At 47.4% G+C, this 27,248-nt stretch overlaps 1 protein-coding gene across 3 annotated transcripts in view; it reads left to right on the top strand.

Annotated features, from left to right (window-relative positions):
* Positions 1-27,248, top strand: part of zfh2 (Zn finger homeodomain 2) — a 343,365-nt gene that overhangs the window by 128,230 nt on the left and 187,887 nt on the right. For all 3 annotated transcript variants that reach the window (XM_065426701.2, XM_065426703.2, XM_065426702.2), the window contains one exon: positions 25,593-25,669. The gene's annotated coding sequence lies outside the window, so the exon portion shown is untranslated. The remainder of the gene's footprint in view (positions 1-25,592; positions 25,670-27,248) is intronic.

The raw sequence follows: 27,248 nt of genomic DNA, 5'->3' as shown, positions 1-27,248 counted from the left end.
GGTGGCACCAATTTTAAGCATTTCTGTTTCGTTAGCTTTGCTCAGACTATTCGCTCATCGCAAGCCGCGACCACGCAAGGATAGCTTCATGGCAATTTTTTCAAATTTATTTGTACAAATTTTTTTCTGGGAGGAACTAATGTCTATTCTTACTTTTTCTGTCTGTTTTTAAAGAACATGGTATACATAGTAAGCGCAACCGAGTCTATTTGGTACTCATCTAAAGCACGTGCTTGAAAAAACATTTCCATAACAAACGCTTGAGCAGTGCTTCGCGGCGTCGAACGGCTTTTGTTAATAGACGCGATGTTGCGTGCATGCTCCAACAACCTCCCTCCTCTGCGACTTCTTTTTTTCTTTCTTTCTTTAGTAACGTGTCATGAAACCCCTGTTAGGAGGAGTGATGAAAGCGGGTACTGAGGCACAAAATGGAAGGGGTTCTTCTGGTCTAGTTCCGAGGCATGCTGCGCACAGTGATGCTCCGTGTGGGGACACACCTTTCTTGGATTGGGACGAGGCCACGCTATAGCGGGGGGTTGCCGCGCATACGAAAAGAGAGAGAGAGAGATACAGATGGTTAGATGATGAAAATAGCGGCCGGGGGGAGGGTGTAAAGGGGGGATTGTAGAAAGGAGGGTGGTCAAAAGAAAATGGAGAAACGCGAGTCTATAGAGCGAGATCCGGGGGCTCCATGTATCGGCCCACGTGGGAAGTAGGGAGAAGGTTGGAGAGCTCCTTTCGCAGTTTTGTGGTTTTTGTGTTGGAAAGGCGAGGAGACGAGTGTGTTCCGCGCATTGCCACGCGAATTCCTCGCGCGCAAAAGCGGTACGTGTGCGACAAGTGCATGAAAAAGAAAGGTCCCTGGGTGCAAGAGAATTATGCGAAACAAAAATGACTCCTGCAACGAGGTTCCATTGCTTTTCTCAAACAATATGCATTCGGTTGTAAATGGTGAAACGTAATGGGAATGAACCGATGGCCTCCAAAAGAGGGCACTCTTCTTTAGCCGGCGGCCACTCTGCAGCTGTGAAGGTGCCGTAACGCTGGTTTCTTAGCGAATGCAAGTGATGGACATTCGAAGGACACAATATCTGGATTGATTTCTTTCTTTCAAACTTTGAAAGCTACGGGCGGGCTGTGGAAAGGCGGCTAGTTAATAAAACCGCCCGAGTTTAAATTACGTGCAGAGAGACCTACCTCATCTTGGCTCCCATCGGAATGCGGCTGCCGCTGACGACAATCGCAGCCGCGACGTCGCAGTTTTACGACAGAACGCACGAATAATGTCGCCTCATAACTATCTCTCACGCAGAGACATCTTAATGGAATAGCGCATGATATTCAACAGTTTCTTTGAAATTTCTTATATTTGGCTTACCGCCATTCCGCTGCGTATGTGCTTATTCCTGGCCAATGACACACATAATGGGTATGTTGAGCAAAACGTGAACAAGGTGAATGCAGGAGCCAACGTTTCGACAAGTGGACTTGTCTTCTTCAAGAAGTCCACTTGTCGAAACGTTGGCTCCTGCATTCACCTTGTTCACGTTTTGCTCATCGTCTTGAATTGCCATCTCCCGCATTCCCCGTCTTTTCTCATAATGGGTATGTACCACTCTGACACAAAGGGTGTATTACATACGCGTTCTTCTCTCTGGATATACCTGTCCTCACCATTCTTCACCCGACAATATCAAACGTCGTCTTCGTCCTCGTCACATCGCTGCGGCGACGTCTCACAGTGTGAATTCTCCTCAACTTGTCTTTGCATTTCGGCATAGCTCGGCGATGGTGCAGCGCGTAAACATAAACATTGCATGACATGAAAATTGTAACCTGTGTGGTGCATAAATATTGTATGAGCTTAACACGTCGCATAAAATGAAATGTTGTACGCATTGCATTTACGTTTACAGCATTTAATTAACCGTTTCAAGATAGCATCGATCCAGTATAGCTTCGCTTCACACAGTTTCCAAAATGTGCGTTGGATCTCCATGTTTTAGTTTACTTACAGTTTGGTTCTAGTGAGCAAACATTTTAAGTTCCGCTTCAGTTATGCTTCGCAAAAATTTTCGTTTGTTCATTTGTTTTATTTTTATTTACTTTTTTCAGTTTTCGTTTTGGTTGAGTGTTGATTAGGCGCACAATGTCAAAACATTCGTGAAAGCCAGCTTCCCCACTATAAAAACCTCTGTCGGGAGAAGCCAACTTCACTCACTCCTTGCTGTTTACAGGCGAAATCCTGTAGCTAGAAAGTATTTGTCTCCGTTTAACCACATAATCACGATAACGGCGAGAGCTGGCAACAATGGAAGACATAAATAATGTATTCAAACATTCCAGCTGGTATTGAACTAGGCCCTCTCAATTCTGAGGCTGGCGCTCAACCGATCGTACGACCACGAGCTCAGATTTTTTGTCGCGCCAAGAGGATGCCTTTCCTCGCGACATAGAGATCGAGGCGCATGTCGCATGCTAAACGCTAACGATCATTGGAGCGTTCAGTAGAGGGGTAGTCGTGCGACAAATGGAGTGCTGCAGTAGCGTGGAAAGAGAGGGAATGCGAAATAATTAACAAACCAACACGTTGTTATAACCTTTAACACGCGAGTAACGGGATAGAGCAATCAACTCCTCTCTTTTTTTAAGTTTGCCCTGTTACTTGCGCATCTCTCTACGACTATCTGGGTCCCTTTAGGTCTATTCAAAATTGATGAACGCCAAAAATAACGATCTTGCACAGAGTAGGTGATGATTAAGAATGCGTGGTGGTTTCAGGAGCATCTTAATCATAACGTTTACTCGATATAGGACCTGTGAGACGTCTAGACACGTTGCTTGCACGAAAGTAGTATCAATCAATCAATCAATCAATCAATCAATCAATCAATCAATCAATCAATCAATCAATCAATTATTTACCGTGCCCAAAAACAACCATGAGGTATGAGTGCTGGCGCACGCATACATAAAAAAAGAAGGAAATACACCAGAGGAATATAAGTAAAAAAACAAACGAAAAGAATACAACCTTGAAAAGAAAAGTGTACTTACTGCTAAGCGCAAACTGAATACAAAAGAAAAAGGAGGAAAAATTCAGTTGAACAAGATGTGAAACTATGACGCGGCAGCGCAAAGCTCGGAAAAGAACAATGAGAGTTAGTTATGAAAAATATGAAGATCATGAAAATAAGCGGTATAAAGACCCTATTCTGTGGGCATTTGTGTCTTGGGGATGTCAGGGGGGAACATGGAAAGGTCTATGTTCTCTGGCGATCTCGCGCGGAATACGAAACATGATATACCTGAGGAGTTCGGGGCAGGTGAGGATACCGGGAAGTAGTTTGAAAAGAAACAGAAGATCAGCGCGATTACGTGGGCAGCGAAGTAAGGGCACTGACAATAATCCAACGGTGCTCGAAGAAGGTCCAGTGTCTGTGTTAGCAAAGCGGTGATGATACATGCTTAGAAACTTTTTCTAGACCTGATCTATAATGTCACTGTTGGATCTAGAAATGTCATTCAATACACCGACTCATATTTCAATTGAGGAAGACAGATTGTTGCGTACAACTTGCGGAACGGTGTAGAAGAACTGAATTCTCTCGATAGTCTGCAAACAGAGCCAAGAGAGCGCATACTCCGCATTGCAGCGCGTTTAGTGTGTGTTGAAAAGTGTGAGGTTTTATGAGGTTGGAAAGTACACCGAGATAATTGATCTCACGCACATTGCACAATGGCACAGAATCTACAGAATAAGAAAAATAAATGCTTGCTGGTTTTGCGTGTGAAAGTCATGACTTTGGTTTTAGCAGCATTTGAGGTGAGGTTATTATATTTTGCACCATTCAGAAAAAGAAAACAGACAGGTCAGACAGAATAATGCCTCAATTATTGACACTTTGTTTTTCAAGAACCAGATGCTACCGTGATGCTTCTTCTCGCACTTGTACGTTAATTTTCATTACCTGAGAGGCCGCTGTTAATTGTCTGAAAAGTTAAGTAGTTCGTACCTGTTGAGCGAGAGGGAAAACAAGAGAGCAAAATAGGCAAATTATCTTGTGTCAGAGACCAGCTGGCTGCAATATGGTGCTGCACGCGCACGAGCTTATCGCTATAACTTGCAGAATTATATCTGCCAGGGTGGAGCCCGACGCACGAGAATGCCAACTTCGAAGCAGCTTTCAAAGGCTTCGCGTAGTGTCGTCGAGCTGCTAATAAACGGTGGGGTGGATGCACAAATCCGTCACGAGAGCGTTTCCTGATAGCCGTGTATGCTTTTCTGCGTCTACTCAGTCGCTCACTAAAGCACTTGCTGGGATTGCTGTACCTTTTCACGAGGTTGGTTGATCTGACCGGTTGCATCGTCTGGTCTTGTCGATGGTTGCGGAGGGTGTTCCTGTAACTGCCACTTCACGCCAGCTAAAGACTTTCCCTGCGGAGAAGGTAGCAATCCTTGCGAATTCGAAGCCTGCACTGCCACAACCATGCCCCGGTCTCCCACCCAGCTAGTTTCTACGAATTAACGCCGCTAGCGTTCGTGAAACAACTCAACCGTAAATATTTGACGCTCAAGTTTCTGTAGTTTCTCCCTTGGACTTGTATTGCGGTTGATGCTTGATGTTTAGGAGATTGCAAACGGAATCAAACGCGCAGCTAGCAGTGAAGCAGCCTTACAACAGGACTAATTCGTGAAGCTCGTGACGCTGTTCGACTATTTTCTTTCTGAAATGTATGCACGCACAGTCAATTACTGCGAAGAGCACGATTTAAAATAGCTTGTTCTTTTCGCCATCTAATACCGCGGTATAGAGAGCGCGGGGCTTCTTCGCTAAAAGCGCACGGGGCAGCCGTCGGTGCGCGCTTCCCCTTAGCATCTGTGGCAGTTTTCTTTTATTATTTTGCACGAGAACGTGGTTCGTTGCATTATGGTCTGCCTAAGTGGGGACAGGGTAAGAAACAGTACGCAGAATTTTTGCCACGTCTGAAAGGCCGAAGCGGGATTATGAATAAGACAAAAAGCGAAATATTTACTCTTGGCGTCTATATGTGAGAACGCGGAAGTTGCGCAAAACTTTCCGCCGAGATAATGGGTGCGAGGCTTGGAAAGCGCGAGGAGAAGGAAAATTTAGAAAATAAATAAAAGAAAAACTGAGAAACTGGTCTTAATAAAAAAGAGAGAGAGAGAAAACGGATGCGATGGTTGCCATTACTTTGCATGCGTGACTAGGTACATAATACTGACTTGCGGTTTGCTTCTTTTTTTTTCTTCGTGGGAGTGGCTATGTTAATTAAAATTGAGTTTGGTCGCTCCAATCAGGAGCTGGAGTTATCGGCTCCAGGATGGGATGGAATGTCGGAGGTGCTCTCTCGCTCCTCGCTACTGACCATCCTCTCTGGCGCGCCCTCCCCGTCAGAAGCAGCAGCAGAAGCCGAGCGAGTCCTGCGCTTTCATCTGGGCCCTCGCGTTCACGTTTTGTTCCCCCTTTTCATCGACACCTCTGAGAGCCGTTTCGATCTGCCGCCATTAATATTATTATCATTATTGCGAAACAATCAAGCGCACAAGGGCCGGCGGCTGCAAACGCCCCAGAACAAAGGCTACCGGGACAATAATGACGTTCGTTGTCTCCCCCCGAAGCGCAGCACTGTTCCTTTCTGGGCGGCGTCTTCGCCGGCCGAGCCGTGCTGCTGGCGCCCCTTCTTCCGCGGAGAATGATGATCGTCACGGCTGCCGTTTTTATTTCCTATGCCGTTGTTGCTGCGCCGGCCGCTGCTAATATGAGCGAGGCTGCAGAAATTATTGCGTCCCTGGAAATAAATACGCGGCCAAACCTCGTTAATTCGGCGCGGCAGATAGGGGCCCGCGGCCCCACGCCGCGCTCCTCTGGCCGGCGCTCGCCCGGTGGCCGACGCCGAAGCGTGGCGCGCCTGCTGACGCGAGTTATCAGCGGGCGCTCTCCTTCGGGGCGATTTTTCAGCAAAGCCCTGCGCGCATCTGGCGTGGCGCGGCGGTAGCGAAAGAAACAGCCTAGCGTGAGTTCGCGAGTGAGCGTCGAACTAGAGCGCAGCACGCGGCGCTAGCGCGAGGCAAGAACTGCACCTTTCAATTCTAGCGAAGGTGCGTTGCAACTACGAGGAAAATTTTTGTTGGTTGCTGATCTGTAGTGTGTCAAAGCCTTTAAGGACAGACGTACTGTGGTGAGAGCTGCTGACAGCTGTGTCGGAGCTTTGCACACCGCTCTACATATATATATATATATATATATATATATATATATATATATATATATATATATATATAGTTCTGGTCCTCATTTCTCAATGTGCAATTGTTTGGTGTCGGTAAAAAGCTTGGAGCGCAGATCTGCACTGACAGCGCTTGTTGTGAATGCATAGTGTCTAAACAGTCGGCTAAACGTGAAACGGTTTATGAATCTGTGTGCGACCTGAAACGTTGTATCAGTTGAAAAAAAAAAAACGTTTTATTTCCTGGGCACCTATGGAACGCCCACAGGTTCATGAAGTTCTTGTGCGGAAAAACTTGGGGCACATCGGTGCGGTCCATGCTGCAGCTGTACAGAACACTGTTTCTTGGCTTTTACCACCAGCTTTCCTCCCCCTCCCCTCCCTCTCTCTATCTTATTGTTCTATTCCCTCTTTCCCGTCTCCTAGAGTAGGGTAGCCAACCAGACGCATTGTGGTTTACATCCCTGCCTTCTCTCTTTATTTCCTCCTCCTCCTTACGGTAGAGCTTGGCGGTTTTGGCGAACACATGTAAAACAAATATTCTAATCCTCGAAAGTTTGCAAGGTCAGGCTCTACGTACGTGTCTTGGGCTACCACGATGCGCCTCGACTCATGCAACAAGCATGATTGCAAGAGACTACTTGATTCCAACATACATCACAGTTGACAACCTCAGATCACGCATTCGATATCGGTGTCGTGTACTCAGTCACTATATTACTGCTTTGCAAGCACAAAGACCTCAAGCCTATTTTCCGAACTTGATGCGACACATCAAGCCTGTCTTCCGTCGGGCTTTACACCAATAGCAAGGAAGGAAGGAAAAAGCGGAGAAGGAAAGGTGGGGAGGTTAACCAGTTTGGCTTAACCGGTTTGCTACCCTACACATGGGAGAGGGATGGGGGAGATTAAAGATGGGGAAGGGGGAGACGGAAAGAGAGCACATAGCACAGCACACACACATCGTCCGTTGGAGTCCATCAATCTGGCATGGTACGCGACGTCACTCTCACAGCCGCTTGTCCAATCCCGTCTCTTTCAAAAACCGAAGTAGTCCCTTTGTCGCCTTCACCTGCGATATCTTCTGTCGGCGGCATGTGAAAATCGTGTCGAGGGACAATGGTCTACTGTCAAGGCGCGCTAGAACAGATGCCAGGGACTGTCGCTGAACATTATATTCAGGACAGTCGCACAGAACATGTTCCAGCGTCTCCTCGCAAAGACAGGCATCACAGAGATCGTTGTCGGCCATTCCAATGCGGAAGGAGTAAGATTTAGTGAAAGCCACCCCCAGCCATAAGCGATAAAGCAGAGTCGCCTCTCTTCGACGCAGTCCAGTTGGCATATAGAGATGCATCAAAGAGGGCAGGTGGTATTGACGGTTGCTCTGGGTGGTCTGGCTGTTTGGTGTGCACCATAGAGATAGCGTGATCTCATGTGCAAGCACTCGAAGTCTGCTAGCTGCGTCGGATCGTGAAAGCGGTATGGCCTCTTCTTGTGCGTCTTCAAGAGCTGCCCGAGCGGCATTATCGGCGTCTTCATTTCCACTGACGCCGCAGTCACTTGGCAGCCACTGAAACGTCACGTGGTGTCCTTTCTCCTGTGATGTATGGAGTAGGCATCTAATATCGAATACGAGCTGTTCGAATGGCCCGCGATGCAGAGCTGATTCTACAGAGTGTAGGGCTGCCTTTGAATCGCTGAAGATTGACCATTGTCGAGGTGGCTCCCGATTGACGACACGAAGTGCAGCGCGAAGAGCAGCTAGTTCAGCAGATGTCGATGTTGTTGGGTGGTCAGTCCTAAAGCTGATGGTAATAGCTTTTGCTGGGACAACCACAGCACCGGACGAACACTGGATGCTTGTGGAACCATCGGTATAAATGTGTTCCCTGTCCGCGTACCTCTCGTGCAGAAGAAGCAGAGACAGTTGTTTCAGCACAGGCGACGACAGTTCAGACTTTTTTCCGATTCCTGGTACACTGAGATGGACTGTAGGGCTGATAAGACACCAAGGGGGTATCGATGGTTTAGATGCAGCGGTGAAGCCCGATGGAAGTTTGTCGTTGTATTTGATGATAGTTTTAGCGAATGATGATTGGTGCCTGTCTGAAGGTAGTGCTGCAAGGTGGTGATAGGTGGCACGCGCAAAATGTCTGATGTGCGTTCTCAGGGCTTCCACCGTAATGTGAGTTCGCAGTGGATGGTCCCGAGCAATCGCAAGAGTTGCCTCTGTTGAGGTGCATCTGGGCAAACCAAGGCAGACTTTGAGTGCTTGAGCTTGTGCCGCCTGCAGAACACGAATATTTGTCTTGCAGGTGTTGGTCAGTACAGGTAGACTATATCTTAGAAAACCGAGAAAGAGAGCTCTGTAGAGTTTAAGTATTGCGTCTACTGACATCCCCCACGTCTTTCCTGCCAAGTATTGAAACAACTGGGAAGTTGCTGTCAGGCGCCGTTTCATGTAGGCCACGTGCGGGCTCCAACAGAGGTCTCGGTCAATAATTACGCCAAGGAATCTGTGGGTTCGGACATAGGAAATGGTCCACCCATTGATTGAGATGATATAAGGCGTCATCGGTTTGCGAGTAAATGCTACTAGTGCGCATTTTTCTGGTGATATGCTGAGACCCTGTTTACACAAGTAGTTCGCTGTCAAAGTGGCCGCTCTTTGAAGTCGCGCACGTATCTGAGGACGTGTGACTGCCGAAGTCCAGACACAGATGTCGTCAGCGTATATTGAAATTTTGATGGTAGTTGGCAAGTACTCAGCAAGTCCAACAAGAACGAGGTTGAATAGCGTCGGGCTGAGAGCACCGCCTTGAGGAACGCCCCTGCTGGTATAGCGTCGCGTAGTTGGGCCATCGTCAGTTAACACAAAGAATGATCTTGCAGATAGGTAGCTTGCAATCCACCAAAAAACTCGACCACCTAGGCCAACCGTCGCAAGGGCGTCGAGAATGGCCTCATGTAATACATTATCGTATGCCCCTTTCACATCTAGGAATAAAGCTGCAGATAAACGCTTACGGGACTTTTCGTGCTGGACATATGAAACGAGATCAACTACATTGTCGATAGAAGAGCGGTCACGTCGGAAACCAGCCATGGAAATCGGATGAATCTTGTAGTATTCAAGGTACCATTCCAGGCGGCCAAGGATCATCCGTTCCATTATCTTTCCTACACAGCTGGCCAGCGCTATTGGGCGGTAAGAGGTGAGTTCTAATGGGGATTTGCCCTGCTTTAAGAGTGGCACCAGGCGGCTTACTTTCCATTCGTCAGGAACATTTCCCTCCTGCCATGAGGAGTTGTAAAGGCTCAACAACTCTATCCGTGCGGACTCTCCGAGATAGCACAAGGCCCGGTATAGTATACCATCCGGACCCGGAGATGATGAGCGCCTGCAGAGAGCTAGAGCCGCTAGAACCAATAGCAAGACCACTGTTACCCTTATAGTGCCTACGACAGCCACAAGTACACCACAGAATTCCGGGAATTACCAACAAGACCCGTAATTCCACAGTGGTTCTACGAGAGTTGACAATGTCATTACTGAACGAGATATATGAACGAAGAATGCACATTTACACCGATGGATCTGTCTCAGCCACCAACTCCACAGGCGCTATTATCTTCCTGGTCTTACAAGTCCCAATGAAGCTCAATGTGTCCCATATAATGACCTCTACGGCAACAGAACTTGTCGCGCCCTACGTGCCACTGTTCATTGCATCACTCAATCAAAACCTCAAAAGTCAGTCGTTTTTTTTGTGTGTGTGTGACTTCTAGGCAGCCCTACAGAGTCTGCAGTCAACCTTACGACTCATGAACAACTGGTGTTTGAGACTAGAGAGGTTCTCCATCATGCCCTCATAAACGGACATGACATCATCTCCCAATTACTTCCGGGGCACTGTTGCATCGTCGGAAGTGACCTTGCTGATAATGCCGCCCGGTCAGCCCATAAAGAAACCCTGACAGTTCCTGTACCCTTATCAAGGATAGACGCTGCGAGAGGTCTTCATTTACTTGCTCAAACCAAGACTGAAACTTCGTAGAACATCCCGATTTACTCGTACTGCCGTCTCCACCCGCGGGATTCTTCGTTGAAGCTGCAGATTCTATCACACTTCTCTCACCGTGGTGCAACTTTACTGTGCCTCTTCCAGTTAGTGGTTGCTTTTACAAAAGCCTGCTTATCCCTTATTGGAATGACCGACACACCTATCTGTGACTCATGCAACTGTGAAGAGACTATCGAGTACGTGTTGCATTTTTGTAATCTTTGTGACATCAAACGCGACATTCTTCGGTATGTATGAACCCGATTAGAGAGCAGACCATTTTCAGAGACAAAAATTCTTGAACCATGGCTCCACGCGTCTAAGGCTTACAAAGCGACGCCGGCATTGCTACGGTTCATGAAGTTGACTGGCCTCGGTGACCGATTGTAGGCGTGGAGTAACGGGCAACCCCATGTGTTCGCAGTGATAGTGCCTCTTCCCTCCCACTCCTTTCATTCTTTTCATCCCTTAAACCCCTTCCTCCGTGTAGGGCAGCAAACCGAAAGTGCGTCTGGTTGACCTCCCTACCTTTCCTTCCTTCTTTTCCTCCTTCTCCCCATAGGTTCATCAGTCAACATTTAATCGAACTGAGGCTTATGCTTAGTTTATGTTCCAAGCTGTAATCGTTTTATTTGCGTAACAATTGCGCCTCTGAGAATTTGTTGATATAAATAATATATACTCTGTCTTTCGAACAGCATCAAACCTTGGGTTTCATTGCAGCATCGCTGGTCAAAAAGATATTCCTGCGTAGCACAGAACGCATCACGAATGCACCGTCTGTCGTTCAATCACCTGATGAGTCGTGCGATGATTTGCTATGTCTGCTTCTACAAGCTTATATACGGTCATTTCCCTTAATTATTTGGTGACTTTTCATCCTGCAGCTTTATATGCAACTCTCTCTCTCTTTCTCTTTTCCACGAATGAAATTGTGAGTGAACTAGTCGTCAAGGGTGTTGCTCTTCACAGCACAACATTTGCGGAGACATTCAACGGCTTTTTTCTTAAGTTTTCTTAAGAAAACTTTTCTTAAGAAAACTTAAGAAAACTTGAGGCTTTTTCTTAAGTTTTCTTAAGACTCCCTATTGCGAACGAAGTTCGCAATAGGGAGTCAGGAAATTTGGTTATGGGAATTCATCGTGTGGTTTTCTTGTGTGTTTTTTAATTGTTTATTTTTTTAGCCAAGGTAGGACATTAGGCAGTATAATAGCATGAGCTTGGTCGTGCAACCCACCGCTCCGTTCCAAAGAGGATGCTCATAACATCCATCCATCCATCCATCCATCCATCCATCCATCCATCCATCCATCCATCCATCCATCCATCCATCCATCCATCCAACCAACCATCCATCCATCCATCCATCCATCCATCCATCCATCCATACATACATACATACACACATACACACACACACACACACACACACACACACACACACACACACACACACACATCCATCCATCCATCCATCCATCCATCCATCCATCCATCCATCCATCCATCCATCCATCCATCCATCCATCCATCCATCCATCCATCCATCCATCCATCCATCCATCCATCCATCCATCCATCCATCCATCCATCCATCCATCCATCCATCCATCCATCCATCCATCCATCCATCCATCCATCCATCCATCCATCCATCCATCCATCCATCCATCCATCCATCCATCCATCCATCCATCCATCCATCCATCCATCCATCCATCCATCCATCCATCCATCCATCCATCCATCCATCCATCCATCCATCCATCCATCCATCCATCCATCCATCCATCCATCCATCCATCCATCCATCCATCCATCCATCCATCCATCCATCCATCCATCCATCCATCCATCCATCCATCCATCCATCCATCCATCCATCCATCCATCCATCCATCCATCCATCCATCCATCCATCCATCCATCCATCCATCCATCCATCCATCCATCCATCCATCCATCCATCCATCCATCCATCCATCCATCCATCCATCCATCCATCCATCCATCCATCCATCCATCCATCCATCCATCCATCCATCCATCCATCCATCCATCCATCCATCCATCCATCCATCCATCCATCCATCCATCCATCCATCCATCCATCCATCCATCCATCCATCCATCCATCCATCCATCCATCCATCCATCCATCCATCCATCCATCCATCCATCCATCCATCCATCCATCCATCCATCCATCCATCCATCCATCCATCCATCCATCCATCCATCCATCCATCCATCCATCCATCCATCCATCCATCCATCCATCCATCCATCCATCCATCCATCCATCCATCCATCCATCCATCCATCCATCCATCCATCCATCCATCCATCCATCCATCCATCCATCCATCCATCCATCCATCCATCCATCCATCCATCCATCCATCCATCCATCCATCCATCCATCCATCCATCCATCCATCCATCCATCCATCCATCCATCCATCCATCCATCCATCCATCCATCCATCCATCCATCCATCCATCCATCCATCCATCCATCCATCCATCCATCCATCCATCCATCCATCCATCCATCCATCCATCCATCCATCCATCCATCCATCCATCCATCCATCCATCCATCCATCCATCCATCCATCCATCCATCCATCCATCCATCCATCCATCCATCCATCCATCCATCCATCCATCCATCCATCCATCCATCCATCCATCCATCCATCCATCCATCCATCCATCCATCCATCCATCCATCCATCCATCCATCCATCCATCCATCCATCCATCCATCCATCCATCCATCCATCCATCCATCCATCCATCCATCCATCCATCCATCCATCCATCCATCCATCCATCCATCCATCCATCCATCCATCCATCCATCCATCCATCCATCCATCCATCCATCCATCCATCCATCCATCCATCCATCCATCCATCCATCCATCCATCCATCCATCCATCCATCCATCCATCCATCCATCCATCCATCCATCCATCCATCCATCCATCCATCCATCCATCCATCCATCCATCCATCCATCCATCCATCCATCCATCCATCCATCCATCCATCCATCCATCCATCCATCCATCCATCCATCCATCCATCCATCCATCCATCCATCCATCCATCCATCCATCCATCCATCCATCCATCCATCCATCCATCCATCCATCCATCCATCCATCCATCCATCCATCCATCCATCCATCCATCCATCCATCCATCCATCCATCCATCCATCCATCCATCCATCCATCCATCCATCCATCCATCCATCCATCCATCCATCCATCCATCCATCCATCCATCCATCCATCCATCCATCCATCCATCCATCCATCCATCCATCCATCCATCCATCCATCCATCCATCCATCCATCCATCCATCCATCCATCCATCCATCCATCCATCCATCCATCCATCCATCCATCCATCCATCCATCCATCCATCCATCCATCCATCCATCCATCCATCCATCCATCCATCCATCCATCCATCCATCCATCCATCCATCCATCCATCCATCCATCCATCCATCCATCCATCCATCCATCCATCCATCCATCCATCCATCCATCCATCCATCCATCCATCCATCCATCCATCCATCCATCCATCCATCCATCCATCCATCCATCCATCCATCCATCCATCCATCCATCCATCCATCCATCCATCCATCCATCCATCCATCCATCCATCCATCCATCCATCCATCCATCCATCCATCCATCCATCCATCCATCCATCCATCCATCCATCCATCCATCCATCCATCCATCCATCCATCCATCCATCCATCCATCCATCCATCCATCCATCCATCCATCCATCCATCCATCCATCCATCCATCCATCCATCCATCCATCCATCCATCCATCCATCCATCCATCCATCCATCCATCCATCCATCCATCCATCCATCCATCCATCCATCCATCCATCCATCCATCCATCCATCCATCCATCCATCCATCCATCCATCCATCCATCCATCCATCCATCCATCCATCCATCCATCCATCCATCCATCCATCCATCCATCCATCCATCCATCCATCCATCCATCCATCCATCCATCCATCCATCCATCCATCCATCCATCCATCCATCCATCCATCCATCCATCCATCCATCCATCCATCCATCCATCCATCCATCCATCCATCCATCCATCCATCCATCCATCCATCCATCCATCCATCCATCCATCCATCCATCCATCCATCCATCCATCCATCCATCCATCCATCCATCCATCCATCCATCCATCCATCCATCCATCCATCCATCCATCCATCCATCCATCCATCCATCCATCCATCCATCCATCCATCCATCCATCCATCCATCCATCCATCCATCCATCCATCCATCCATCCATCCATCCATCCATCCATCCATCCATCCATCCATCCATCCATCCATCCATCCATCCATCCATCCATCCATCCATCCATCCATCCATCCATCCATCCATCCATCCATCCATCCATCCATCCATCCATCCATCCATCCATCCATCCATCCATCCATCCATCCATCCATCCATCCATCCATCCATCCATCCATCCATCCATCCATCCATCCATCCATCCATCCATCCATCCATCCATCCATCCATCCATCCATCCATCCATCCATCCATCCATCCATCCATCCATCCATCCATCCATCCATCCATCCATCCATCCATCCATCCATCCATCCATCCATCCATCCATCCATCCATCCATATTGGATGGAAATGTCAACAGGTCAGCAGTCGAGATAAACAAAAGACATTTAGAGTATTTGTGGAAAGAGTGCAGGGAAGAGATTGATACGACCGGATCCGTTACGGATAGATAAGTTTTGAGGAATGTAAAAAAGATTAGGATGTATACAAACATGCTAGAACGAAAAGCGTACATAGCATACCTGAAAAATTCGAGCAGGCTGGTGAATATTTCTCACCGCCCCGTTTCAAAGGGGATGCCAATAAACCACCACCACCACAACTACCACAAACTAATTTTCTCTTTTGCTTATCGTTTCATTATTACTACATAGCGCATCTAAGGACGCAATCGAACAAGAAATGTGCTGAATCCAACGTTTCGACAAGGGGACTTGTCGAAACGTTGGCTTCATCGACGTTCTTTGTACGACGGCTGCCAATATGCAGCCTCCATCTTCATGTGAACCAACCACTTGTTTTGGAATAAGGACACTGTTGTGTTCTTGGCTTGTCACTTTCTTAGCGTTTTAAAGGTTATTCTTGGCTAAGAATTGGTCGCACGCATTTGCGTCACAAGAGTAAGCACAGTCGGCATTGTTCTGCAAGAAGCCGCTGTCTGCGGAGTAAACAGCCGGCGGTATGAGTTGCACCGCGCACTGTGCGTCTGCATCTGGGGCGACGTTGTTCTAGTGACACAGCTGCTGAGACGAGAATGTCCACAGCGACGTTATGACAACACTGACAGAGCGATAGTGTTGTTCTTTATATAAATATGCGTATGAATCATCGAGTAAAGCTTGGAAGCTGTGCTATTTGTGCCTATAGTCTATGTTTGCACTCGCCGCGATGGCTCTGTGGCGGTGGCGTTCTGCTGTTGAGCACGATGAACACGATGCCGCTGGTTCGGTTCCCGGCTGCAGCAGTCGCATTCGCATAGGGGGCGGAATGAGAAAACGCCTGTGTACCGACCTTTGGATGCATGACACATGGGCGCACCCATGCAGTGAAACGTTTTCCGGAGCCCTCCACTACGCTGTCGATCAGAAGCCCTATGTTGCTTTCGATCGTTAAACCGAATCAACCAGTCAGTTATGTTTGTACTTAAGAGTGGAACCTGCATATACATTGTATGAAGAAGACCGATCGAAGCGCAGCCAGATGCTTGGGTGCGCGAAACGAAAGCATGTACCGATAGCATGTTGTGCAGTTTGACCATGCTTTCCGTTTCGAAGATATGAAGGCAATTTGGCTGGTCATACAGGACCGTTCACTCAGAGCTGCGAATTGGGGTTGGCTTCGGATGCCTTGGGCAAATGTGGCGTGCCTACCATCTCGAGTACGTGCGTGAATGCTCCTTCTAGATATGATAAAAACGCGTAAAAAAATTCACCTTCCTCGTTGTTACAGTCCCCATTTGGTTTTGTTTTCTTATTTACTGTTTGCTTGTGTTCTCCTCGCTTCTTCTTTTAGTTTTGCCAAACACTTCGAGTTTGGGGGCCCTGGTAACAGACACGGATGACATGCGTCACCCTCTCCTCTGAATATGAATGTCGTGTTGCAGACACAGGGAACCAATTACCAAGGCTTATCCAAGCCTGAGTGACTTTTGAATTTTAAATCTGGGAACCGGGCGTGTACTTGTAAGCGTGCACGCGCGCGCACGCTTGACGTTGCGACAGCCCAAGCCGAGCCGGCATATTCATTAGAAACGTTCATGGGAAAAGGCACGACGCGGCCTCAGCGACGCATCAAGTGTCAACGGGCGCGCACCTCAGCCCGTCTCCTCGTCTCCTTCAGCTGCGTACGGCGTTCTTTGCTTTTTCTTTCTCCATTTCTTCTCGGGGTGTGGGGCCGAGGGGGGAGGAGGGGGGGGGGGGGCAGATGAGGAGAGGACTGAGTCGAGTAAGCCACGCGTGTGCTCGTCTACTCAGCTCTTAATTCAATGCCAGCAGTTCTAGAACCGCAACTCGTTCAACACCAGGGAAGTGTTGTACCGCTTACGTTGTGCGATTATAGGTAGATGAGGCAATAAGCGCCGTCCGCTGATCTGCGAGAAAGCCTTTTAAGGGAGAAAAACCGGATATATGTGTGGCTCGGCTGGCGCATATTTACTGCTTATGAGTGAATCGATTTCCGTGAAGAGAGCGTACCCCCTTTTATGAGACGCTATATAAAACTAGTAAATAATGACTTTCACAGACATATTTCAGGAAAAAAAAATTATTCGTTTTGCCAAATTGCGATTACGTCCACATTTCCATTTGGAGTGCCGAACAAAGTCTGTTTAACAATTGCATCCAATTGCTGCTGGACACGCTTGGTCACAATCGCTAGACGTCCTTACGCAACGGTGGAGAGACTTTCATACGGACACTTAAGGTGCCGGGCCTGTGTTGCCATAATGTGTGGTATCTGCGATGCGTTCAGCGGTCACTGTCGTAAAAGATCCCATATTTCGGTTGCTTAGGATTTTTACCTAACCGCGCCAATCAAATTGCACTTGATTCGTTTTGATTACAGCCGTACTCCGCTGACTATTTTAGGGTTATACTTGAAATATGAATAGGGAGGCATCGTTCGAATCATGTCCCATACTTCCATATATTAGCGAGAGTCGCGCCAGACGGGCTAGCAATGTTCAACGTTGTGCGATATGCCTGATGATTTGTGTGGCGTAAAATTCTGCTTTCAGATACTTTTGACAAATCTTACTTGCTGTTTTTTTCTGCTGGTCGTTTTTCGCCATTTCATTATTATTTTTTTCTCGTTCGGCTCCAAGGCAACTTTCTAGATTACACCGCCCACATACTGCCTGCCTTTCTATCGTCCACGCTTACAAAATTTATCGTCAGGCTCCAGTGACTGGTTCTTCGCGAACTTGGTTCAGCCATTTCAGAGAGTAAAGAAGAATCCCATTTCAGAGTACCTCAGATATTTTACGAGCCAGGTCTACCTCCGTAAACTTGCATTTCTGTGGGCAGAGTCTTATGTTTTACTCTTCCACGAACGCCCAAATTTCTACGAAATATTTGCGGCCCTGCAGGAAGCTTCAGGTACTTTTCAGCTTTGTAGGAATGATTTTGCTTTACGCTTTAACAAATGTGCCACCTTTCTGAAGTGGTATGCCACGACACGGGAAACAAATAAAAATAAAGAAGTAAAAAGATGCAAAGCTAGCAGAATGACCAAACAAACAAAACGTGGTGAGTTATGAGCGCTCGCTAAGCAAGTGTGTGGAAAATGTTTCAAGTTTCTGCGCGTCAGAGCGCACTCCTCGCTTCTTTCCTTGCTCTCTGTGGCGCTTGCTGCAGCACTGCTCTTAATACGCCCTTGCCGCGGGGTGGAGACTTTATTGCGGAAAGCCCAGACTGCGTAAACGATTATGTAAAAAGCCCGGCGACAAGATTTATACTTGCTGGATTCCGGGGCGTCTGTGTTGATCCGCGTCAGCCAGGCTTGTAAACTCTTAACGCGCAGCGCTCGGCGAAATGGGACACTTTCTTGTGATTCGCTTTTTTCACCTACATCGAGCAACCTCCGTCGATATGTATCCGGCATGGAAATTGCATGCGCTGTGGAAACGCGCCGTCGTGTGCGCTTCCTCCAGCACTCGCGAGTGCCGCGCTGCTGGCTGCCGGGGCGAATTCCGGTCGGCCTGTCCCACTCGGCTTTGTCGCGCTGCATGTCGCGACGCCCATGGTGGCGTGCCGGGCTCCTGTGCCAGTGCACCGGGCTTCAGAGACCGGAGGGCGTGGCACGCTGGTGAACAGGAAGCCTCTCCGTTTAGTCGTCTGGCTAGTACTCGAGAACGGTGTACACGTTGGTGGTAGCGGAATGGGCCTGCGACATGCTCCATCTTCAGTTTTTCTCCTTAACTTGTGCCGCGTTCTAGTAAGCGGGGAACCGCCTTCCGCAGAAATGTAGTTATCAAAAATTCGATTCATCTGAAGCACTTGAGGTTTGAGCTGTTGTGTGTTCCGATGCTTGGAGCGCAATATATTACAGCCAGTAGAAGACCACGAGCAATATGTTAGCCGTCCTACCCGTCGGAAACCGAGTATTAGGTGAACAACTAACGCTCGGCTAAACCTTGCGAAGGCTGTACGTCATGAGATGAATGATGGAGAACAGTGTTGACAGGTCCGACTAAAAAGGATGACACGTGAGCGTGAACAAGCTCAGTGCTGGACACTAAACGTGGTATATACAAGTAGGATAATTTGACAGAATTATGGATCAATCACTTTTTACGAACACTATAAGAAAACTGTTACCACTATTTCTATCTGTGTATTTGTGAAAAGTACGTCTTTGTCAACTTTTTCTGTTCTTAGATGGGCAGTGTACTTCACTATTATCGTTCTGCTTAATAATCACCGGGCGTATAGTAATGAGCAGCTTGCTTTCGTCGCACTTGCGCAAGAGGAATCGGGCTTACTCAAAGGGCTCTTACCACGCTTAGACATCTTGAGTGAAGAAACGTAGCGGACAGATTAGCTGTTCGTAGAACTGTATACCAATATTGTTCACAGAATTTCGGACAATTCCTGATAAGAGCTTGCAGTCCCTGTCTGGCAGCTGCTCTGACCAGCTCGGTCAACAACGGCGATGTTAAACGCTGTGGTAATTGTCTCAATTAACTACGTGGAACTATGCGAGAAAGATGTGTCATTGAGACATCCATGTCGTATGCCGCGGATGTCGGTGGAGACACAATGCGCGGAACTGTCATAAGGTAGTGTTTGTATCAGCCTTAATTCTCCAGAGGGAATAAGAGACGAAAAGAAAAATATTGGACTACGATGCTGAACTCGCGTCTTCGCAAGTACCTCTATGCAAGCGCGCGTGCTCGTGTCCTCTCCATGAGGCAGATGCGAGAGCGGTATGGCGCTGAGCTGCATAAGATCCAATGCTTAATGTCTGACTGGCTCGGCATCATAGGCGGGCTTAAATATGTTTGCGGGTAAAGGTTCCCTAGTGCCGCAACTTGCAGACAAAACTTCCGTCCGATAGTTTCAGTTATTGCACATTCGCCTGTGCGTAAAGCCATTGGCCAGGGGAGGCATTCTGTAAGAGTCCACCTAGTGGACATGTCAATTTCGTCTGCTGCCGAAGTGCTGATTGGCTGTGGCGCCTCGCGGCTGCGGACGTGCAGCACAGCCCAGCCAATCAGAAGTTCAACAGCAGACGAAATAGACATGTCCACTAGGTGGACTATTACAGAATACGTCCCCTCTTGTCCTGATTGACCATGTGACTCAGCCCTTTCGAGCGTACAATATTATTAACTATTTTATCAGAGCTGTCAGGTTCTGCAACTTTAAAGCTACTGCGTTAGTATGTTGCAATGTGGAAGCAGCCAAGCTTGAATGTGTGGCTAGCACACTCTGCTCTGGGTGCCCTCCCAGGCCAGATGTCCACGCGTTGAAATGCGGTCGCGAGCGTGGTGCGTCGATATTTCACTGGCCCACTGGGAGCGTTTCTGTCCCTTATGCGTGAATCCGGGTTGCACACGAGCTTAGTTCCGCCGCTCACGGCTCGGGGTGGGGATCGGGCGTCGTGAGTCGCGGCATTCTAGAAGGTGGCGGCGCCATTCCGTCCCGGCGCCAAGAAGAAGCCGCGGCTGTCGCCGCCAGGGCTGGCTTCACTGCAGGGAGATCACGTCCCGCGATCTGCCGTCTCGGCGGCCGGATTTGGACGCTTCATCGCTGAGGTTTCCTTTATTTTTCTCCATCTCGCTGATGGCAGCCCGTGTGCTCTTTCGACGTCTCTCGTAACGAGGGGGACATTTGTGTGGCGCACGGAGATGGAGGGTAATTTGTAATTGGCCCATTAGGACGAAGCGGCTCGGTGCTCGGGCCGCGGCGTGTTGGCTCAGCCGTTGTCTTCCAAATACAGCGCCTCGCCAAATGAGGCCTTCATTGTCGTTTGCAGAGATCGCTTCTGATTATAAATGACGCCCGGGAGGAGGCACCAGAATAAGGGGCGAGGGGGGAGGCCAGCGCTAATGATATATCCACACTTTGTGCCTGTCTCTTTTCTTTCCCGTAGCTTCGCGCCGTTATTAAAATAATGCGGCCCAAGAATGTTGCGTAGTGCGCCGTGCTCCCGCGCGGTGGACTGGCTTCGTTCGCCGGACTTTGTGCTCGTTTTACGTGTTCCGTTTTGCAGCGTGCGCTCCGTTTAGATAGAAATGGGGCGGCCATTTTGTCAGGCGATGATTTTCTTTCGCCCGCTTTTATCGCACCCGAGCGAGAAGGGGGGTATACGGCCGAAAAGGAGGGGGTAGACTAATGAGCTGACTTTTCATTGGACGAGCGGCGCCAGGGAACTCGTTAGGAAAGCACCGCCCCCCTTTGTCCTCACACTTTGCCTGGAATTAATTAAGAGAGGATGTGCAAGGGCGGCCGGGTAGGCAGGAAAAAGGGGGAGAACTCCAGTGCGCTCGAGTTGTAAACCGAGAGAGAAAGAGAGGATACCGATCCGACGGCATTGGTGAAAGGCACTCGGGTGCAAAATTAGTTTTCGTGTTTAATTCCCGGTCCGCTTGTTACTATGCTATTTCCAACTCGAGAAAGAAAACGAAAAAAAAAATAAAAGTGCGAGGGAAGGCCACCGCCCCTTGTCTGCGAAAAGGGCCGCTATAGGTGGCAGGAATTAGCCGTCCCTGTCTCGTAAACACTGCGAAACCTTTTCCGACCAAAGCGCCCAGAGTCTCTTGTTCTTTTCGCGCACTTCCGCCGGGAGCTTTTCCTTTTCCGCTGTGCGCGACGCACTTTCGTTCGAATTAAATGGAAGGAACCGTCGCGCCTTCGTGTCTGAAGGGACGATATTGGGCGAGTATCTGCGACGAAATGGCTTAGCCGTCTTATTTGGCCGCCGTAATTACGCACTCGCTCGCTCTTTGCTTCCCTGTCCATGCAGGACTGCGCTTGTTTTGTCGACTCTTCCTCCTTCCACGGGAGTACAATTTAAATGAAAAGGGAACGTGCAAGACGTCCCTTTAATTAAACTGGCCAGGGAGGACAGTTTTGTTTTGTGCTTCCTTTTCTTTGCTGGCATCGTCGATGCCGTAGGCAGATTTTTCTGACGTGCGCACCATGCGGGAGTTGTTGACTGTGGACCGTGGGCCCTTGCACCTCATTTGTTTCGTTCACTCTCCTTCGAGAAAATCAAGCTTAAGCTCCGAACCTTGCTTTACGCTACCGAGAACACCGACCTTGCCTACTTTACATTCGCGATCCTGAAAGTGAACAGGAGCCGCCGCAGCCGCACATGCACAGAAGCGAGGAAATATTTCGATCCCGATAGAAAAGGGAAATGTAGTCGGGCAAAATCTGGCCAATTTGTGAACAGCCAGGAAAAAGTGAAACAAATATCAGTTAGAGGCATGAAACGGGCAAGCTCTTGCTATCAACAAAGTGCCTAAGGAATGAATTGAATGCAATTCCGGGGTTATACGTGCCAAAACCACGGTTTGATTATGACGGACGCCGTAGTAGGAAGACTCCCGATTAATTTTGACCACCAGGGGATCCTTAACGTGCCTCCAATGCATGAGACCCGGACATGTTTGCATTTTGATCCCATCAACAAAGTGCTTAAGCAACGACAGAACGTGAAACTCTGGAGTGCTATAGATACCTGGTTGGACTGGCTGAACTCTCTAAAGTGAGCAACAAGCGGTAAATAAGTATCATTCGAAATTACGACATTAAAGATTTATGGATGCAGCAAAAATCAGGAATCAGCAATCTGAACTGAAAAAAAAAGAACATTCTAATAAATAGGCAATGTCATCAGCATTTAGGTGATGTAGTAAAGACTGCGGAGGAATTCTATATTGAACTGTAAAGAATCAAGAACCGTCACATAGCCTCTAGTAAACTAATTTGCATATAAGAAACTAAACTACCATGTGTAAATATATCAACGAAGTAGAACAGTTTTGCAATATCTGCTATCGCGTTCAACACGAAAATACGTTCTCTTTGCGTGCGTGTGTGCGTGCGTGCGTGTCTCTGTGTGTGCGTGCGTGTCTCTGTGCGCGCGCGTGTGTGTGTGTGTTTGTGTGTGTGTGTGTGTGTTTGTGTGTGTGTGTGTGTTTGTGTGTGTGTGTGTGTTTGTGTGTTTGTGTGTGTGTGTGTGTGTGTGTGTGTTGTTGGACCAGGAGACACACTATTTCCAATGTTATTCACTTCATGTTTTTTTTTAATTCGAAATTCAAGATACGAAATTAGGAAGGATTTCGTGCAAGGAGCCCCGGAGAGATGCGAGTGTCTCATCCACGTGCGGTTTCTAGATGAAAGAGTTTTCTTCAGCAACGTTGGAGATGCTTTACTGCATATGACAGACGGATGATGACATGGACATGAAGTGGCAAATTTTAAGGGTACATTTCGGAATTAATATGCAGAAGAGTTAGGTATTGTGCAACAGCTCGGCAATGGAACACGATTTGTTGATTTGCACTCAAACTATGGAAGCTGTGCAGGAGTACATTTATCTAGTCACCGGGTAGGCGGATCATGAGGAATTTTTTGACGAATAAAAATGGCTTCGAGCGCATATTGCAAGCACTCTCAAGTCGTGAACAGCAGCTTGTCAATATCCTTGAAATGAAAAGTATTCAATCAGTGCACTCGATCAGCGCTAACCTATAGGCCTGAAACTTGGCCGTTAGCAAAGAAACATGAGACGAAGCTAAGAACCACGAACTAGCGATGATATGAAATTATAGGTGCAGTATTAAGGGACAGGAAGACAGCGGTGTGGATTAGAGAGCAAACGGGGGTAGCCGATATTCTTGCTGAGATTAATAGGAAGAAGTAGAGTTTGGCTAGACGTATGATGGGAGCGCAGGGCAGATAACAGGTGGACTATTGAATAGCAGAGGGGGTGTCACGGGAAGGGAGCCTAAGTCTAGGACGGCAGAGGATTTGGTGGTGGGATGAGGTTAGGAAGGAACTTGCAAAGCATGGCATGGTGCAGGCTGACGCTAAACACGGCTAATTCGAGTACTCTAGCAGAGGCCTTCCTCCTGCAATAAATGCTAAGTTAGGCTGGGGATGGTGGTGATGTTTATATGCTGGTGCAGAAACTTTGGTTCTGATTTTTCATTTCTTTAAATTTTATTTGTTGATACTGTAAACCTTCCTAGAGGGTCATAACAGAGAGGACAATGCAATTACATGCATCAATTTTGTGCAATGTACGTAAAGTTGCTTAACACTTGTCACTTCACAATGAAATAAGATATTTACTTAAATGTTATTCAGGGCACTTCCAAATTCACTGACATTTATCAAAATGGGTACAATGAACATCAAGTCGCACAAATCACTTGGCACTTAAAAATTAAATTCGTAACTCCCGTAAATACGCCTCAACAGCATCTTCAAAGTCGGTGACATCTTTTAGGACAACAACAACGTTTGGCAGTTTGTTCTACATTTCTATCACATCCGAGAAAAACGAACATCGAGATGTATCACTATTAGTTCGGTACGGTTTTATGACGTAGTCGTGGTTAGTTGAAAGCCTTGCAGCGCTAGTCAATAGCAATGGCCTATCGGAAAATGAGGCAGTGATATAATTAGAGTGCATTGTTGAAGCAGTGGACGTACGCATACATACACCTGTGTTTGTGTGTACACGTGTGCGTGCTTGATTGTCAACATCCGTATCTAGTTATACGATATGGTCATATGGGATTATTGTATGCGAAGGTTATAGGCTATATTATTACCCCCCGCCCCTTTCTTTGTTTGCAGGGGAGAGGGAGGGTCAAGGGGATCAGGGAAATGACATCCAAGTACATGACATTTAACATAAAGGTGGCCGGTATTGCGGCTTAAGCTTTGCCAATATTTTTGACATTAATACGTCTAGATTTAGGTGCACGTTAAAGAACCCCAGGTGGTCAAAATTTTCGGAGTCCTCCACTACGGCGTGCCTCATAATCAGAAAGTGGTTTTGGCACGTAAAACCCCAAATATTATTATTATTATTACATTAATACGTCCACGAGCAACTAGAAAAGTGGAAATCACTTCAAACTGAACCTTTTTCAGCCTGTCTTTCAGTGTTTCTTTTTTCTTAGAGTCTAGAATGGCTTCGTGAAAAAAGGGCTTGAACATTGCAGTTGTTCAGTATCTTTCTGTGCTAGAGTTTGAACCCCTCGTTGCATTTTCGGGTTCTGCGCTTCGATTTTCCTGAAAGCTATACTAGCGTTTTCTTTTTATAGGAATTCATTTAAAACTGCGTACGCGGTTTCTTTGCTTTTTATCAACAAAATTGTCTTAGGCCACACAGCGTTTATTTGCTGGGTAATTGATGTACCGCATTCGTGATAAAGGGTGAGGGTTCATTAGCTACCTGGAAAAAATAATCTAAAATCGCGGCGCAAGGTTGGTCCAACATAGCAGCGTGATAGAATGAATATGTATGTTACTGTTCAGTGCACCGTGAACATCGACATTGTAAAATTTGCTCGGCAGGTTGAGGTCGAAAATGTATCGCCAATTGCTTTGCTGATTGTTTCCTTTGCTCGTGCAGCCCTTTACAAGGCTACGGCGTCGGATCGAGCCAGATGTCTCCGACCTCGTGACAGCAAATACGTCGGTGCCTAAATGGTGAGTGCGCTCTCCGTTCGCAATTACGGCGCGCCTTCTTTAACTGTTCGGTACTCTTGAGACATGAACGGGATGATAACGGGTCTGGATTAAATACTTACACTGATTTATACATCAATTACCGCATTATCTTTGCTGTCTATCGTTGCACTTTCTTATGTACTCCTTTATTCTTGCGTGTTTTATTTTATTTACTTTTTACTTTTTATTCTTTTTACTGGTTCGCATTATCCAAGAAACCTTTCAGTTTTCAGCGAAACTAAGTCCAAATGAAAGCTGGAATGTTTCTTGGGATCATGACTTTTTTCTTTCTTTTTTTTGCGTGTACTGTGATCTAACGGTTTGAGTTGTTCGTTTTCTGCTCCAACCGGGTACGTATGTTTTGTGCCACCGGCTTACCTAATCAGTGCAACGCTCCTGGGTGCTCTTGAATGTTTCTGAAACCGTTCGGTTTCACAACAAAGCCGAGTCTCTTGGCCCCAGTCGGCATCCTCGCCTCAGGTTCTAAAGAGCACTGGGGCAGAAGGTTGTGGGTCAGTTCTACCAAGTGGTCTCGGCTAAGCGTTGAAGGCTATGAATGCGCCTCTTCTATTCCAGAGGCCTACGGGCCTGCGCGATAGGTGATAGACTGTCGCAATGCTGTACGCTGTCTCTGAAGTGCACACTGCCCTCGGATTGGGCGCTCACGGGAAGACTGCAAGTGAAGCTGTGCATGGTGATATGGGCTAGACAAGTTTTGAAGTGAGGGAAGCTCAGGGTGGAATGAATTTTGAAGAACAACTTTGGAATATGAAAGAAAGTCAATTGGTTGCAAGAATGTTCAGGCATTTGTGCAGGGAAACGTTGATTCACAGTGGAGAGGAAAACTGGGGAGCTTACTAGAAAGTAGGCCATGAAGAAATCCCGGGATCCTAGCCACAGACAGCTTCGCTGTAATGAGGGAGTGATAGCGGGTCTGCATGCACCTTCATATGGGCAACTTTTAAGAATTAGTGACAAACAAGTTGCACTACATGCCCCGTGATGTTCCGATTTGCTTAGCTTTGGCTGTTTTGTTATGTCACTTGCTCTTTCCTGATCGATTTATTACAGCGAAACTGTCTATGCCTAGGATCCCGAGATTTGTTCGTGGCATAACGTCGACAGAAAACTATCATCATCAATGGCGCATACCCCCAAATGCAATGGCTCATACACCCGTAAGACAGAGGCTACAAGCACTCGACAAAGTGAAGCGAACAGTGCATATATTCTTTGGAATCACGTATGCAACATGAAGAACAGCGGACGTTTCAATAAAGAACAAGCTCAGAACAAGCATCCGAACCACCTGATTGATGATAAGGTGCTCCTGCGCCAACATGCAAAGAGAAGCACGTAGCGCTACCCGCATGCGCTTCACGGTAAGACTACTGCGGCGCAAGCTGCGGCGGTGACGGTAGCTTGACTGTAGCATACGAAGCAGGAGTGACGTAACTACACTTTCGTATGCAAAAGAAGAACCCGCTTAACAACTGATTTGTGTTGTGACATTGCTATGAGAAGGCCGCGTGTAGTGAGGACTCCTGAAAAGCAGCGT

The sequence above is a fragment of the Dermacentor albipictus genome, chromosome 1 (genome assembly GCF_038994185.2).
Source record: "Dermacentor albipictus isolate Rhodes 1998 colony chromosome 1, USDA_Dalb.pri_finalv2, whole genome shotgun sequence".
Classification (NCBI taxonomy): domain Eukaryota; kingdom Metazoa; phylum Arthropoda; class Arachnida; order Ixodida; family Ixodidae; genus Dermacentor; species Dermacentor albipictus.
Note: the sequence above shows the minus strand (reverse complement) of the source record. Positions and strands in the feature narration are given on the sequence as shown.